This window comes from Phocoena sinus, chromosome 1 (assembly GCF_008692025.1).
Source record: "Phocoena sinus isolate mPhoSin1 chromosome 1, mPhoSin1.pri, whole genome shotgun sequence".
NCBI lineage: Eukaryota > Metazoa > Chordata > Mammalia > Artiodactyla > Phocoenidae > Phocoena > Phocoena sinus.
In genome coordinates this window covers 52,740,249-52,759,271 of record NC_045763.1, presented here as the reverse complement: position 1 = coordinate 52,759,271, position 19,023 = coordinate 52,740,249, and the positions used below count along the sequence as shown (strand labels likewise).

The 19,023-nt window shown below is 39.0% G+C and overlaps 1 protein-coding gene across 5 annotated transcripts in view; it reads right to left on the bottom strand.

Annotated features, from left to right (window-relative positions):
• NFIA (nuclear factor I A) overlaps positions 1 to 19,023 on the bottom strand; it is a 396,670-nt gene that overhangs the window by 161,024 nt on the left and 216,623 nt on the right. The gene's annotated exons all lie outside the window — the stretch shown is intronic.

The window sequence follows — 19,023 nt, the reverse complement described above, 5'->3', positions numbered from 1 at the left end:
CTGCTTATTTATTTTTATGGTATATACAGGAACATATTTATAAATGGCAAGGAATACATAATTTATGAATGTCATTTCCCTCTCTGCCTCTAAAGTCTTCTGATTCTGAGTCTCACAGGTAGAATCTAGTTGAGGGATCTGTTTATAGGGCTAGTGTAATCTGCTTTAAAATTAGGGTCAAGGAAAAGTAGTTGGCTGAACGGATTTTTTTTTAAATAAGTGTTCTTTGAAATAAGAAACATACTTTTAAGAAACGCAATGTAAGAAATAGGACTAGTCTGAATGTACAACAAACAATCAATAAATAAGATTTATGTTATTGATAAAAGCAAGATTTTGCCCACTACTGAAAGGAAGCAAGTTTACCTGTGGCATAGCTTATGCACCAATAAATTTGTTAAATACCATGCACATAAACACATGCAAAAAAAAATCACCATGCTTTGTAGAATTATAAATGGACCTACAAATTATTCTTTTTCTTTTGGTTACATTGGACTTTTGCATAAGAAACATGTTTTGGCTGAGAATTAAAAGACAATTTTCAGTCAATTTTGATATCAAACGTACAATCTATGATATTTTAGATGAAGCGGCTCTAATTTTTAGAATATACAATAATCATAACTTGCTTTTTTAAAATGAAATGGCACGATGTGTGGTGATGGATGTTAACTGGACTTTATTGTGCTGATCATTTCTCAGTACATACAAATTGAATCACTGTGTTGTACACTTGAAACTCACAGAATGTTTATGCCAATTATCTCTTAATAAAAAAAAGAAAAAAGAATCATGTGTATACACCACACTTTTTTAAAAAGGCAAAATTCATTTGAAGAAGTGCCTAAGAAATTTCACCTCTTAAAACAACCCACACCCAGGTATTTAGTTGACTTCTACTTGGTAAGTGCCTGAGGTGTTGTCTCTTGGGTTAAAAGAACTGAGAAGTAAAAATAAATTAATAAACAAGCAAATAAATAAATGAATATTTCTAACAAAGTCTTGGCAAAACAGCATAATATCTCCTTCTGTGACAACGTTAACATCACATTTATCCCACAGACCATAACAAAGGAAATCCAACCACAACGTACATTAAGTTTGACTTAAGACCCATATAACAACAGCAAGGAAATTCAGAGCTGAGTGGGAAAATCTGGGTTGATCTCCAGCTCTTGCTCATCTCTGTCTGCGTCACTTGCTTGCGGGCTGATACTTGTTTCAGCTCCAACCTGTGAAATTCCTTATTTTAAGGATGACTTAAAATGAATTTCTGAACAGAGTGAATGTGAACGTACTTTAATCCTGCCACCGGAAAAAGCAACCAATCTATTTTGAAAACTTAGTTTCGTTTAGCATAAGGACTTGGGAGGGGGAAACCTGAGTGTTCAACCATTCAAACCATCATCCTCTCCTGACTGTTCCCTTTCTTTTGTCCACCTCTTAAATACTGGTGTTCCCCAGCATCTGTACTCATCTCTCCTTATATATATATTCCCTATGTTATTTTCTTTATTTCCATGATATCAGCTACCAGGCTCGACTGTGATATTTGTGAAACTAGAAAAATGTTTGCTTGCTTCACCACTGTATTTAATACTTGGGACACAGCAGTTAGTAAGTGCATATTTGTTGAATCAGTGCATGAATGAATCTATAGGCCAATGACTCTCAAATCTTTATCTTTTGCCAAGATCTCTCTCCTGGGCTCCAAACCCATAAATCAAAATGTTTATTAGATATTTCTATCCAGATAGCCCACGGGTATCCTCAGACCAAACATGTCCAAAGCCGAGTTCCTTTTCTTCTCTCCAAAAACCTGTTCTTACTCTTTTGAATTCCCTACTTCAATGAACCATCCACTGTTCATCTCATTTTCTGTTTGGTGTCATCCCTGAATCTTGCCTCTTACAAACACTCACGTCCAATGAATCTCCACTGATTCCATTTCATACTGTTTCTTCACTCCATGTACATCTCCATCTCTCCCTTCCAACTGCGGCCCTGGCTCTTCCTACTTCTCATCAGCATGATAGGACAATCTCCTACATTCTCTGTCACCAGTCTTGGCTTCTCCTCTCATCTGCTCCCCACTCTGCAGCCAGAGCTGTCTCCCTGATGGGCAAATCTGATGATTTATTCAGCAAATACTTCTTGAGCACCTCCCGTGTGCCAGGCATTGGGCCAAGGGCTTAAGACACAGTCCCTACCTTCAGGAAATTTACAGTCTAGGATTAGACACAGCTGAAAATCTAAAACAAATGAATTATTTTTAAAATTATAAAGGAAATAAACAATATGAAGGAAACAAATAAGAAAAACTTTAGAAACAGTGGCCAGGGAAGGTCTCTCTTAAGAGCTGACATCTGAAAGATACTAAGGAGACAGCCCGGAAAAGAAGGAGGAAGAGCTCTTAAGGCAGAGGGACTGGCATGTTCAAAGGCCCTGAGGTAGAAAAGAACAAGATGTTGAGGAATCTGAGATAAACGCAATGTGTTCAGAGCTCACTGTCCTGTCAGAAATCTTGCAAGAGCCCCACAGAGTGTTCAGGGTTTAGTACAAACTCCTTCACGTGGCGTACGACCTCCACACCCCCTCCGTTTTCCTCTTCAGGCTCATTTTCTATCTCTTGTCTTTCTCTTCCAGCCCTACCTCTTGGCCGAAAGGAATACATGCTCCTCCCTGAAATGCCTTGTCCTTCATACCCTTTGTTTGTCCACCTCCTACTTGTCCTTTAAATCTCAGCTTTGTTGTCATCTCTATCAAAAACCTTCCCTGGTTACCCCCATTGCTGGCGAAGACTTCTTTTCTCTTTTCTCAATATTCTCCTGGTGTACTAAGCTCTAACCTAGGATGTAGCACACTGAATTGTAATTTTGTCTTTTTCTCACATTAGACTGTGAGCCCTCTGCGGGGAGAGAGAGCATCTTCTGCGTCTCCAGCCCTTCAGGTCCTAACTCGGTGTCTGGTATGCAGTACGCACTCCAAACATGCCTCTGAATGAACACAACTCAAATTGGGTTCAATATGCTTTCTTTCCTCTTTTATAAAAACGTTAACAGAACTTCTTATTTCTGTCTCTTTTTCTCTCTCACCTCTAGCAATGAAATCAAGCCAACGTGCATCTAAAAACTATTAAAATAAACTATCAAAACTGTTCCTCCCAACTAAACAGGACAAGGACAGGATGGGCAAACCACTTAGACAAAGCTTCCAATCGAGATGGTGCTATCAGTTTCCCTGATGAGAAATGTCTGGGGTTGTCCTGTTGTTGTGATTATGGTTAATATTTTGGGGAGACCAAATAAAAACACAGATAAAGGGCAGCATTATATAATGAACATAAGGGGCGGATCTAGTCCCACACTAAAGCTAGGATTTTGTGTCACCCTGAAAGTCACTGCAAAAATAACAATTGGATCCTCCTTTCCCTTCCAGCAACCTGCCTCCTAAAGCCATTTTAATAGAATATGTGTAATTTAGAAGATGAAATATATGTCAAGGTACAATAAACAGAAAAATAACAATAAAGAGTAGAATTACTTCACAAATTCCGAAGCCACCATCCCTTTACAGTATCATGAGATACCTTGACTATTTCATGTTTATAATATGTCCCCAAGGAAAGGCCAGTGTAAACACTCCATGTAACTTTAAATGACTATGAAACTGGTTTTGTTCCTTCACCAATTATTTGGAAACCCAGTGATGAACTCTAGAAGAAGATAGCAACGAGAAATGAAACCTGAGAAATGATGGAAAAAATGACACAGCTAGCGTAATTACTAAGCAAACCTGAGCAGATTAGTATTTCGTTCTTACTAACACACACCAAATCACAAAAATGACTTTCAGGGAAATAACACCAATCTTGGTGTTCTACTTTATTGCAAGATGAGAGAAAAACAGAAAAGACAATAAAAAGGTAAATTCAAGTACGTAATTCAGAATTCAGATGTTAGCATTAAAAGATCTTCAGATAGAAAGCCGATTAAACATTCCCAAAAGGTCCCAAGATTTATGTTTTGAATAGGGCCTCTCAGAAATGAATGCAAAACATATACTTTCGTTAAGTATGTCTTAGGTGAAAAGCCAGACTGCACACTGATCTGACTCTCTCCAATTCTGAACTACTGTTCAGGAGTAATTGTATAGGACATTGAAATAAGGAGCAGATTCTTTCTCATTTTAGATAAAATGACTAAAATAGTTCCCTCACTGAAGTCTTGTTCAATGAATTTCCAATTACAGTACAGGTTTCAATACCTGGAGTCAGTCATACTCACAGTAGGGAGAGATTAGGCTTTCCAGGAGGCAGAAATATAAAAAGCTAAATTCTGTTATGGTTGGTTAGGAGAAGCGTCTCTCTTTACCTTGATGATATCAGCAGTTATTATGGAAAATGCCATTATATGGGAACCAAATCTTATCTCGTGAAGGGACTGCACATCTATCTACCTCTTAAAGGAAAAGAAGTTTGATTTGCAGAGACACAGGTAACCTTGCAGAACCTTCACAGGTTGGGGAAGGAACAGACAAACCATCTGGAGGGCTGGTCTTTAAAGAAAGTTGAAATGCCCATGAAACAGAGTTAATGTATCTGAGGAGGAAAGTTTATACATGAGGTGGTATGTTTGTTTGTCCTGTTGGAAGAGCAAAAGCTCTCAGCTCTAAATTATCAAACCTCATCTGGCCAGTAGATGCAGGCCAACTGCAGTACACAGGTCATTTCACCACAAAGAATGTACAGCCCGCCTTCCGTATAGGGGGTTCAGAACCTGTGGATACTGAGGGCCAACTGTGTCATTTTACACAAGGAACTTGAGCATCTGAGCATTCTGGTATCCACGGCGGTCCTGGAACCAACATCCACGCATATGGAGGGACGAGTGTATCTCTAGTCTGTTCTCCCACGGTAAACATGGTCCCGTCACTGGTAAGCCAGGCCAATGTCTGGGACTTTTCATGCTTGGGTCTGGGCTCCTCAAAGAGAAAAGAGCTCCCTCAATGTCAGGCCATCTACATTCCATAAGTACTTGGGACTGTCTGTGACATGAAGACCCTGAGCTAAATCCCAAAGACATTGCTCTCACAGAACTCACGTTCTCCTGCTCCTAAAGAAAAGTTGACCTCATCAACTGTTCCTCCCTGGAATTTTCATTCCTCCTTCGGTGAACTCCCCATTGGCTTATGAGCCGCGTGAAGGGAGGGAACGTGGCTCCTTCCTCTTCCCCGTCCCCCCAGTTCAGTCCATACTTAGCAGCTGTGCTCAGTCAATACTGTTGAGTAGACCTTCAGCTTGACGTGCCTTCTGTCATAGGCTCTTTCTCTTTATTTGACAGTGATTTGTTTTCCTGTTGCCCTTCAGCACTCCTACAACAAACCAGGTAAGAGCAGGCTGTGTCTCCTGATCTGACAATGCCCACAGGGCCCAGCACAATCTCTGCTTCTAGGTGTGTAATGAATATTGATTCAGTGATTCAGATGAGCGCCTTGAGATACCCTCATTTAGTAGCCCTCTATAGCACAATGTAAATTATTTTAGCTTACGTCCAGTCACATTTTCCTTCTATACTTGTATTTTGGAGTATCTTAGAAAACAGGTTGTTTTTTTTTTTTAAGGTGGGGTGGAGGTATATTTCTACTGATCCATTAAGCCCGAATTTTAATATTTTGGTCTGCAGACAAAGACAGAGCCCATGGGATGGGAAAGCAATAAGACAGAGGAAGCTGGGACCCTGAATGATGGTGTGAAGTGGAACCCCCCTGCCAACTTAGCCTGTCATCTGGAACAATTACAAAAAGAAAAATAGATTTTAATGTACTTTAACCACCTATTTTTTTGGTCTCTGTTATAGCAGCCTAGTACTTAACCTAACCAACATAAGTGCCAGTCTTTCCCTTTTGAATTGAAAGTGCCACAAATTAGCAGCCCAAGGGCCAACTTCAGTCTGCAAACACATTTTGCTTGGCTAGCAGAGTACTAATTTTTTTTTTTTTTTGCATACAAAGGTTTTTAAACTGCGAGCGAGCTTACAAATATACCACACTCCCCAATACTCTTTATTGTATTTTATTTATTTAAGTGTTCTGTAAGGCCTTTATAGGCAAAGAAATTTGTGATGCCAGCTAGGTATCTTTTCTCCACTTTAATCTACTAGCACAATAGGGAGAGAATGTATGGATGGTTGGTGTGTTTTGTCTGATAATAAAGCCATCAGTATTTCATGATTTCTTCCAGAGTTAAGTTTAGATTTCTTAGCTAGGTATTTAAAGCCCTTCAAAATCTGGCCTCTAATACACCTTCCCAGCATTTCAGGTAGTAGTTCCAATACCACCCAAATACATACTCTCTGTGTTGCAGCCAAGATGTCCCACCTGCTCTTCTCCAAATACTGATATGTTCCATCCTCCATATCAGGGTTCATATCAGCACTTCCCAAACCGTGCTATGTAGAATAGTCCCCCAAAATGCTCTACCACAAACGAATTAAAAACAAAGACACAAATACATATTAAATAAAGATTTCCATAGTAAAATAAGTTCAGAAAACATTATCACACCCACCCTTGGAGAATGATGAGGAAAAATTACATATTAAAGCCTCTGAAAGTTCCTGCAATAAACAAACTTTCTTAATATCATTTAACTCACGATTTCCTAAATAATTTGACAAGGATTCCATTTGTTTTTGGCAAATGTTGTTCTGTTAATACACTATTCTGCTCCTTTTCCTATTTTCCCCATTTGGTTTATGTACCAATGTGCCAAGGGGAAAGCAGAATCTGAACTCTCTGAGCTAATTAATTAACACATTTAAGGCAAGGCTCAAGGATATTCCACGTCTTAACTTGCAATCACTTTAAAATATCTACATTAGGGAAATGGATCAAGCTGGTAACAGGTATTATAAAGTTAAGCTACCTAGCTGAAAAAGTTTTCCATAGAACAACTCTAGGTAGCATTAATTTTCATCAAAACCATAGCTTTCATTTATTCAGTATTTACTACGTGTTTGGCACTCTGCTAAGCACTAGTCATATTAGCTCTAATTCTTCCTGCAACTCTGTGTAGTTGGCAATATTCCGATTTTACAGAAAAGGAAGCTTAAGCTCAATGAGGTTGACTTGCCTAAGGTCACACAGCTAGTGGCATAATTAGGATTAGAACACAGGTTTAGTTATCTTTATATAATGAATTTTATTGCATTTTAATCCAACAAATATAATGCTAGAGACTTGATTATCCAATCTAGCCCAGAGGCCTTATCACATCTTTTTACCAATTCCTGCAGTTAATAAGGGAAGAGTAGTATTTCATTAAATTAAATTTCATGGCTCGACTTTACATAAAGAGGGTTTATGAATTTGAGTTACAAGTGATTAAGCATTTAATTAAAGGACTATGTCTAATAGATATCAAAACGCCTAAATAAAAAGTGAAAAAAAGATTTTTACCTATTTGTATGTTTAGAAATACTGGATGCATGACATCACAGAATGAACTGGAAATGAAGGGATCTTAAAGATCATCTAGTAATGGAGTAATCATTGTGTCATAAAGAATTTTAGACTAATAAAATAATGAGGTTTGATTTTTAAAAAATAATTCATTAATATGTTTGCCTTCCTATAACTTCACCTCATTAGCCCCTGGAACAGGCAGAATAAATGTAATCTCCCTTCCATTTTGCTACCCTTCAAATATATGAAGACCCCTGAGCCCCGCTCTCTCCCCCAGGCTAAACATTCTTCCTTTCACTCTTTTGTCATGGCAGCAAATTAATTTCCCCGTTGCCCCTAAACATTTAGAATTATACATATATTATACCTATAATAAGCAGAAATAGATACTTTGCAAGTGGACCCAGCTACTAATTAGCTTTGTACAAGAACAGAGAAACACTTGCTTTAGGGAATTTTTTTTCAAAGCACCGCAAAAAAAAAAAGAAAAAATTTGCTTCATGTTAGAAAAAGTAAGTTCCAGTATATTAGCATAATAAGATTAGTATTTTATAAATATTTGAAAATTAATGTTTTGTTTTGGTTTTTTGTGTGTGTGGTACACGGACCTCTCACTGCTGTGGTCTCTCCCGTTGCGGAGCACAGGCTCCGGACGCGCAGGCTCAGCAGCCATGGCTCACGGGCCCAGCTGCTCCGCGGCATGTGGGATCTTCCCCGACCGGGGCACGAACCCGTGTCCCCTGCATCGGCAGGCGGACTCTCAACCACTGCGCCACCAGGGAAGCCCAATGTTGTTATTTTTAATGCATCATAAACTTAAAAGTATTTCATAATTAACCTGGTTTTGAACTAAAAGGGGTTTTTAAGCAACCTTATTGTTTCTATGTTCTGAATCAAAGTTTTCTCTAAACTTGGACAGTAACAACTGTTAATCTGCAAACAGATCAAGCTATTTGTAATAGCTTCAGTGTCTGCTTATAAACTCTTACATATACTAGAGAAAAAAAAGGAAATGCATTCTCTGAATACATCAGAAACTGATTATCTTAAATGAAACAGACATGAAACTGTATCACCCCAGGGCTACCCTGGTTTATGGATGTAAAACAGAAAAAAAAAAAATTAATGCCCATCATTCTGTTCTTCCTTTTTAGGTTTAATTCTCATTGCTGTGAAAACATTCACAGAGAGCCCTCTTTGCTAAACCACCTGAGGACACATGCAATGACAAGGAAAGAAGATGACCAGGGGCCATGTGCTAATTTTAAGACACTTAACACTGATTTTGGTTCACCAAGCATGGAAAGAAAAATCATTGATGAACTGAAGCAATATGTTTTAAAAGAATTCTTGCAATGACTTGTCCAAGACTACAAAAAAAAAAGAAAATTACAAATAGGTAGGTGCCATTTTCTAAATATATAATAAAATTAGTTAATGTTTAGAACCACAAAATACAAAGAGCTTCCATCCTTTATAAAGTCATTTGTTTGTGCAATTCCTACTCACCCAGCAATTACTTAGCTACTGATGCCATAATTCACAGCATTTATTAAATTATAGGATCTATATTATACATTTCTGCAGATACCACGGCATGCCACAAATTGTGCAGGCCACTAGACTTTGAAGTTCGCTGGCTCAGCACAAACACAAAGTGTTTTAGAAGTAGCAGAAAATTCTTTGTGAAATATAACAGAATGAATTAGACTGTTCAGGCCATGTCGTGTTAGCACAATGGGGGAACACTTTTAAGACTTTAAAGTCGTGTAATACAATTCTAGCCTGGATTTTTCTTGTTAGAAAAAGTAGAATGGGAGTGATTGGAAGAGAAAAGGGCCAATATTTGACAACAGAAATCAGCATAACCTTTTAACTGCAGCAGCCATGGGTGACTGCCCTTTGACCTTGAAAGATTATGTGGGATTTCAATGACAACAGCTGGAAGTGAGCATGTGTGAATGGAGAACACAGATCTGAGGCCTGGTACAAAAGGCTGCACAATCTCTGCCCAGATCAGAGTGCTGATTAGAAGTTGTTTCCTGGTCCTGGCTTAATAGAGTGTGATAATGAAAGTTGTTTTTTTTTTAATTCTTCCAGCAAGAAATCATTGGTAGATTTCTTCCATACCTACTCTCCCCCTTCAGCCCCTCAAATCTTCTGGGCTTCTATTTATAACAGCCCCATCTTTCTTAAGGACATAGTTAAAAACAAAACTTTGTTTCACAAGATACCTCTCACAGACAAAATTTCTTTAAGTTCCTGACTTCTCCTGAGTTTTAAAATAACCTCTGGCATTTCACGCAGGGTATCATTATTTTTTGTTTAAGGATCTGTCATACACACACACACACACACACACACACACACACACACACACCACATGCACACACACACACAACTTAAATGAGAGTTCAGTGAAAGCAGGAACTGTATCTATCTCATCTTTTTAATTCCACCATTTATACAGTGATTAGCATATGGTGGGTCCTCACTATATGTATGACAATGGAACACAGAAATGAAGTATTTATTCTTATCCATTTATTCTTTTTATTCTTCTTGGGATATAAAGGTAGGTTCCCACACAAACATTTAATAATATCACCTTTTTCTTCAACAATTTTCACATATAAATCAGCAATTTTTTGTTACATCTTTAGGTATGTTTACTCAACAAGAATTTATGAAAAAGATGAGTTAATTACTTCCTTTCAAATATATGGTAACTTAACTTAGTAGATATAGAGATTTGACTGCTTGGTGAATGTGGTCATTTTGATCCATAAGACCCTCAATGAATGACACTCATTGAGCTGAAATGTACATAAACTGATGCAGGTGCAATCTCAAATTTCTATGCGGAATCCCCATACTTGCTGACATTGTTCTGAAACCACCCGAACGATGCCACATGATTACTGAAAGGACACTGAGTTATGACTCATTTATGTTGTTTTGGTTTTACCATACACTCTATCTTACCTTCCATTGCTCTGGATTTTGCTAATTTCTCTAGCTCTGGATTTTGCTAATGACTCTAGTTTCTATATCAAATGAGCAACTCCTTAGCTTCAGTAGAAAGGAGCCTTTCCTTTATGCAAATAATACCCTGACTTGGGCAAAAACCAACCTGGCTGTGCAGCTGAGACAAGCAGAGGCTGGTGAAATTGACTTCCAAAGCAGATATGGGTTGTCTGCCTACATCCTTCTATAGCAACTCTAGATGTTATTCCAAACAAGCCACGGGACAGATTGTTTTTCAGAACAGACCGAATCCATTTGCTGTTTCAAAATTCTATAAACAGAGTATTAAGGAATTCAATTCCCACAGCAACTATATGGGCGTTGGCTTCAGTTTTATGGGAGTTTCTGCCAAGCTCACATACTTGTAGAACTATTGGTTTAGAGTGTCCTTTGCAACCCAGAGCAGGAGGGATCATTGTTTGTGATCTCAGTTCACTTTAAGGACTGGGTCTCGCTGGTGACAGGTACACATGATAAATGTTCCAGAAGCCTGACCTAATTTCCCTTGAAGTGAGTGTTTTGCTAAGAACATTCCCTCAAAGTGTCAGCTTGCAACCAAGGATTCAAACCTGCCAGTGTCCATTCTTCTTAGCGAGTTATTACCATTGCTTTGAAAGTTCACTCAAAAGGAAGCTAATTCTGCCTCACTTATCAAGCTTCTTCGAACTTACTTTTGCACTTAAATAAGTTATATATTTAATGTAAAATAAGTAATTATCAAACACACTCAGTTTCATAGTTTTTAGTTGTTGGTGATCAGAAAATCAAAACACTGTAGGCTAAGTATAAACCAAGGTGAACTTGCAATGTGTCTTTTCTCTTGTAAAGGGATCAATATGGCAACATGTTCATTCATCTGGTCTTTCAAAAATTATATTTGCAAGGTATTATTTACACATCATATAGTAGTAGGGAAAATATTACAGAAATTAGAATCCCCAATGTCCTAAGCCTCAGTTTCTGTAGTTGTAAAATGGCACTAATGGTTGTACCTACTTTAAATTTGCTGCTAGGAATAATGAGATAATGTATTTAAAATATTTGGCCAAGAACCTAGAACACAGAATGTGTTCAAAAAATAATAGCTATTATTATAATAATAAATCTATTCTTTATATCTTAGATGTTGATCAGATAGAAAAATTTTAAAAGAAACCGGTAGAAATAACTATGTTCTTTTGATGTGGAATAATAAATAATGTGATATCCATATAAAAGTTGTGTATACAAATAAAAATGATATAATTTTATTTATAATGAATTCTTGAGTGGAAATGAAATTATTTTCTAAAGCAAGCAGCAAAAAACTTATTAAAAACAAATCCTCTAGCATTTCTCAGGTTTTTCTAAAGTGAGATAAAAGCAGTACTTAGTCTCCCAATTGTTCTAAATAAACTGAGTGCAAGTTTTAGGAATCTGATTCCTGTATTTACTTATAAATATATTTATTCAGAATATTTGTAAAAATATAATTATTTATAATTCCTAAAATAATTTTAAATATAGATTTATTCTTTAAATGTACCTTAACTATCTACATGGGCCGAGCATTATCCTAGGTATGGGGATACAAATTTTGGTTTCATATCTTGGGGGTGATAACTATAGAGACTCAACCAAGAAATGGACCCTAGGTCAATTTTTTTCTAGTAGATCAAGTTTTACCTAATTTTTCAATAAATAATAATTAGGAGTATTTAGAGAAAGAGAGAATGAAAAATGGCACACTTATTTTGCCAGTTACATTTTACTTTTTTAAAGAATTTTGGTTTGCTAAAAATTCTTATTGGTAACTAAATGCAAGCTGCATGTTCTAGAAAAGAGGTATTTAAAAATCTAATTTTGTTTTTCAGTATTTTCCAGATGAAAACTACTTAAACTTTTTTAAACGTTAAAATATTTTGGATGGCATAAAAATGCCTACAAAATAAGCAATATTAACATCGAATGTAGAAATACCAGAGCCTCCATACTTCAGCTCCTTACTTCAACATAGACAGAGAGCCATCAGAAAGCATCATTAGAGGAAGGGTCTTAATTCCTTAGAGCTTTAAATCAATGCTAAAAGAATCTGTCCTTTTAGGCAGAAGAATGATGAACATGTTTCCCTTTACTGACCTTGATCACTGAAGCCCTTCATGATGCAGGCCATTTCCTTGATTTTAGGGAAAACAGAACCTTTGTATGACTCACAGAGTAACCAGGTACGTCTTAGACCTGGCTTTAACTAAGCCAGAGCACTGAGCTCTTCTTCGAATTTCTGCAGTGTTTCTCCTCAGGGTTATCAGCATTTTGAGAGGGATTCCTTCCAATGTCCAGAACTACCTTGTATGCTGTGTAGGACACTTAGCATCCCTGGCCTCCACCAACTGAATGCCAGCAACATCCCCTCCTTGTGAGAACCAAAAATGCCCTCACACGTTTTGAACTCCCCTCAAGGGGGGACATTTGGTCCTTTGGTGAAAAATATTCTCTAGTGTATAAACACTGTCTTACAGATCTCATTAGGTATTTGATACTACGTAATTTTGCCCTGTACTGAGCTGACTTATTTGTCTCTATAACTAGAATGCAAACTCTTGTAAGCCAGGGACTGATTCTTACAATTCTTTTGAAATTTCACTTCCTCCTCAGTCCTGCCCTCTACCCCTCACCCTTATCCAAGTATCTACTTCGGATATTACAGTTAGAATTTGACTTTTTAAAATTATATCAGAAATATTGTAAGTTTTGTTTTGTTTGGGGGGCTCTCATATATATGGACCATAAATATAAAACATATTTTGGCCTTTCTGGAAGAGTCTTGATTTCAAATATTGGCTCACTGGTCTGTATGTGTACGTGAACATATTGGCCAAGCCTCTCTGATCTCCTCTTGTTGCCGAGAAGATACATTCACTGTTAATAAACTCCCAGGAACCCCACAAATAGTTTGTTTGTTCATGACAGTGTCACTGTACCTCAAGTCCACAGACTCTACAGAAATATGAAGTAACATGTAAAGCTTGAAAATAAACATCCATTCTGCTCTCTGCTCTCAGCGAAAGGATGTAGGTGAAATAAAAAGAGACAAAGGGCCAAAATGACCCAAGTCCCTATTGCTAGCACCAAACCAACTACACTATGAAAATAAACTAAACTAAGCAACAACAGGCTACATGCTGTCAACCAACCAGGAATTGCAATGACTGCCTTTGTCTCAAATGTTTGTTTTGAAGGAGGGCAGCTCCTCCAGCTCTCTCATTTTCTTCTTTAATCATTCTGATACTTTATTGAATTTTTCCAAAAGAGCGAGCCAAGGGCAGCTACCCAGTACCTGTGGCATGGAAGTCCTTCTGCTTTGTGATCACCAAGGTGCACTCCATTAGCTCCTTTCCTACCCCTAACACTAGGGGAGCTACAAAATCTTCCCAGGTTGCAGAACAGTCACAGGGCAGGTGGGAGCCCTGTGTGCATGCATGCATACCTGTACATATACGTACGTGTGTTTAATTTCGTTTACTCCCTCAAAAACCAACACAGAGAAAAGAACTTTCTTTTCAGATGTAAACTGTCAGGGGCACCAAATAATATATTTTTCACTAATGTAGGCATTTCAGGTCTTCAATGTCACCATTAGCAACAATACCACGAGGCACATGATTTGTGGCTAATTTGAACATGGAGCTCTTCTGGGCACAGCTGGTGAAGCCAACAGCATCCTGCTCTGTTACATAGTAAATCATCTGACAAAATCAGCAAGCTCAATGGCCAATTTCTGAGGTTCCAGCTACTATCAAAAGGGTTAGGGAGAAGTTAAACGTAGTTGTTGTTGTTGTTGTATTAAGGTGCTTTAATTATAAACCTAAAGTTTTCTCTACAGCCTGATTCATTAATTCAACAAATCTGCTGATGCCAATCTACAAGCTAAGTCTAGGTGATGAACTTGGAACAAATATTAACAAATTCCCTGTCTTCAGTTTAGCAAAAATACCTTTCAAAGAAGAACTAGTAAGAAGACTGGATTCACCTCTGCAAGACCCAATTCAAATGTCATCACCTTCTGATTTCATTTCTGTATCCATAGAGCATCACAGGCCTCTACATTGTAGGCTCAGTAAATATTGACAACTGTCTGAGAGAAGACGAGAGTGTAAGTGATCAAACTTATGGGGATCAACAAGGATAACCCTATGGGTAGGGAGCCAAGTGTACATGTTGGCAGCAGGGTAGATGGCAAGTATTACTGTAGATAAAGGTTGCCTTTTTAAATTAAATTTAATTTATTTTTTATACAGCAGGTTCTTGTTATCTATTTTATACATATTAATGTATATATGTCAATCCCAATCTCGCAATTCATCCCCCCACCCACCTCTATCCCCCGCGCTTTCCCCCCTTGGTGTCCACACGTTTGTTCTCTACATATGTGTCTCTATTTCTGCTCTGCAAACCAGTTCATCTGTACCATTTTTCTAGGTTCCACATACATGTGTTAATATACGATATTTGTTTTTCTCTTTCTGACTTACTTCACTCTGTATGACGGTCTCTAGATCCATCCACGTCTCTACAAATGACATGATTTCGTGCCTTTTTATGGCTGAGTAATGTTCCATTGTATATATGTACCACATCTTCTTTATCCATTCATCTGCTGATGGGCATTTACTTTGCTTCCATGACCTGGCTATCGTAAATAGTGCTGCAATGAACATTGGGGTGCACGTGTCTTTTTGAATTATGGTTTCCTCTGGGTATCTGCCCAGTAGATAAAAGTTTGAAAGGATGATAGGGCCAAAATTTGTAGAGTTTCAATAAATTTGGACAATATTCTGTAAGTAATGGTCAGTCTTGAATCATAATTTAATGTATTATTATTATTACTAGGGGAATGTTGCCCATAGCTTATTATTTATGTTTATAAGACATGGTTCTCATTCAGTTACCAGCTTTGTGACCTTGAATAAGCTAATTAAACTTTCATTAATTTATCCAGACAACATATGTTGAATACCTATTTGTTCCAGGCACTATGGGAGTCATTCGGGTGTATATCTTTGACCTTTAGGTACTTGCAGTCTAGTCGGGGAGGCAGGCCAATATTGGAACAATTACAACACAACCTGATAAAGGCCCTGGTAGTAGAAGCAGACTCTGAGAGCACAGAGGAGGGTCCTAGACTAGTCTGGGAGGGTTAAAAAAAAGGCTTCATGGAAGGGAAGTGATGTCCTGTACCATCCCCAAAGACCAGTAGGATTAACACTGTGAAGTGGAGGAAAGTGGCACAGTTTCTTTGTGCATAGGAGAATAACAATGGGGTGACGCTAGTGAATGTTTACTGAGTGCACTACGTGCCAGCTATTCTTCTCAGCTTTTCATGTGCTATTTTCTTACAATCTTCAAAGTGCTATGAGGTAGGTACTCTTCTGTCCTCATTTTACAGATGAGGCAATCGAAGCACAGAACATCATCTAAGCCAAAGGTCACAAAGATAGTAACTGACAGAGCTGGGATTTCAACTCAAGCAATCTAACTGAAGAACCCATGCTCTCAAATCAACCATGGCACTGTCCGTAATTGCATGGATAAGAATATCTACTCCACGGGCCCAGGCACTGAGAAAGGGCTCAGCAGATGACGACATGATTATAAGCATCACTGTCACCAGTGTATACATACAAACCCCTGATCTGCAGATCTGACTACAGTAGATTTCCTTCCCACCAGATGATGGGCTCAGTGGATTCTACCCAAACTGAAACTCCAGATTTATAGTCAAAGGGAAGTGTCCTTCACCAAACAACCCCGTGGGAAGGTTAATTCTTCCACATCAGTACCACTAAAACCACGAGTTCTGAAAACAATTTGTATCCTTTAACACCACTTCCCTCTTACATCTTCACCATACATATGATTTTGATCCATCCTTGACTACTACTTAATTTACTGTATTTTTGTTCATATGTGCAAGCTTAAAGCAGGGCCAACTTAACAGTGGAAGCTGTGAGTTAGCTGTCACTCGAGGGACAGAATTATTCTAAAAGTTACAAGTTTTTTTTTTTTTTTCTATCAGTTGAGACTTTGAATAAACTTTATTGTAAAGAAATTCCAATTTAAAATTTTTTCAAGTAAAAATGTTGGAGAGGGGACCAACAGTGAATTACAGAATGCCACTAAGAACCACAATTTCAGAACTCACGTGGCTTTGCCATTCAAGTTAGGTAATAAAGAATTCTAATAAAGAACAAGCTTGGAGCAATGCTGATACCTATGTTTTCACCTGAGAGCCCGTTAAGGGATGTGGACACTGCATTTACAAAGGTCTGATGTAGACAAAAGATGAAGGAGATTATAAATTTCTTGCTTGGCCACGGTTCACCTCCATGAACTCTGTTGCCCAACACTCAAAGTGCAGGCCAATTGTGTACCCACAAGTTTACGTAGCCAGGCTTATCATTATCAGATATTTACTGGGTTGCCAGTGATATAAAGAATGCAGGCATTACTGTGCAGAAGAGGTAACATATGGCTCTCCACACCTGGATGGCAGCCAACCTCTAGACAGAAGTGGGCTGCCTCTCTTCCTCAGGGAGGCAGCATAGGACAGAGCCTAGGCCTTGCTGCCAGGCAGACGTGCGCTCAGATCCCAGCCCTTCTCCACGTGCGCAAGCTATGCAAACACTTTGAGCTCCAGCTTCTTATTCTATTGCTGGAGCAAGGATTGAATGAAATAATGCAGAGACCCCAGCATAGTACCTGTAGACATGGGAGACCAATGCAGTGGGTACCATTTCCTAATATTAAGCTGATGCTATGCCTATTTCAAAGGCGATTCCAAAGGGATGAGACTGAACAGTCTGGCAGGCCCTTTCTTTTTTTTTTTCCATGCGGGCCTCTCACCGTCGCGGCCTCTCCCGCTGTGGAGCACAGGCTCCAGACACGCAGGCTCAGCAGCCGTGGCCCACGAGCCCAGCCGCTCCACGGCATGTGGGATCTTCCCGGACCGGGGCACGAACCTGCGTCCCCTGCATTGGCAGGCGGATTCCCAACCACTGCACCACCAGGGAAGCCCCAGGCCCTTTCTTAATGGGGACACTACTGGCATTTTAGGAAAGTTAGTTCTTCATTAGATGGGAGTATCCAGAGCATTATAAGGTATTTAGCATCCCAAACTCCCCCCTTTATTACTCCCCATACACTAAAGGGCAGTAAGATGCTCCTTCCCCAGGCATCTTCCCCTCTACTTGTCACCAATACCCCCCAAAGCATGAGCACTACCTGCTCCGTTGAGCTTGGTTCAAGTACTGAAGAGCTCCTTAAGAGTATTAAGCTTGCAGTAATATGATCAAAGAGAAGGTGAAAATGGCAGTTCTAACTGGAAGGAGGTTGAGCCCCTCCACTTCCAGGGGTCTTTCCCCTACGTCAGTACCATGGTCTCATCCTTGTTAAGGTCTGACTTGTTAATAAAGTCTGATACCACACCTGTACTACAGGAAATGTGGCCACCAGCCCAGCACACTAAAGAGGTTTCCAAAACACAAAGAAACACTGAATGGATTAACATTTCACCTGAGACACATCTAGACTGAGCAACTCCAACTGGGTCTTACTTTGTAAACCATCTCTGTCACAGGAAAACTCTAGGCATTCTTCTGTGTTCAAAGCAAATGGACTTAAAAACAGACTTCCACTGTATTAAAAAGTAAAAAGGAAGCAATTGCTTCTATCCATGCAATCATTCTAAGAAATAGAAAAGAAGGAGGGCTTCCCTGGTGGCGCAGTGGTTGAGAATCTGCCTGCCAATGCAGGGGACACGCGTTCGAGCCCTGGTCTGGGAAGATCCCACATGCTGCGGAGCAACTGAGCCCATGAGCCACAACTACTGAGCCTGCGCGTCTGGAGCCTGTGCTCCACAGCAAGAGAGGCCGCGATAGTGAGAGGCCCATGCACCGCGATGAAGAGTGGCTCCCGCTCGCCGCAACTAGAGAAAGCCCTCGCACAGAAACGAAGACCCAACACAGCAAAAATAAATAAATAAATAAATTTATTTTTAAAAAAAAAAAGAAAAGAAGGAAACATCCACCTAAATTTCCTAAAGAAAACCGTTGAGGTTTTCTTTCACCCCTTGAACTGAGGAGAACTTGGACCCAAGTCTTTACATACATAAACCTTCCTGTGAATTTTCCTGGCTTTCTGTCTCACAGTTGAAAGGGAGATTAAAGAAAAAAAAAGATTTAAATCATGAAAAGATTTCAGTAAGGAAGAATCATGTATAGATTTGTGGGTCAGGGAGCTTTTTCAGCGGGTGAGGGGGGCACTCACATTTTGCCCAAAATAGAAGATAATGGATACTGATATTGAAGAAAGAACTCAAGACTCTGAGATTCGTAGGAGTGAAGCCAGGGGACACGAATTAGCCACCTCTTCACATTCAAGCCAGATGAACGCCCCCCGTAAGGACTGCCTGGCCCTGGGCTCCACATAATTAACATAATGTACAGTGTCAGAGCTCAGATGAAAGCAGTAAAGGCCTTGTAAGGAAAATCA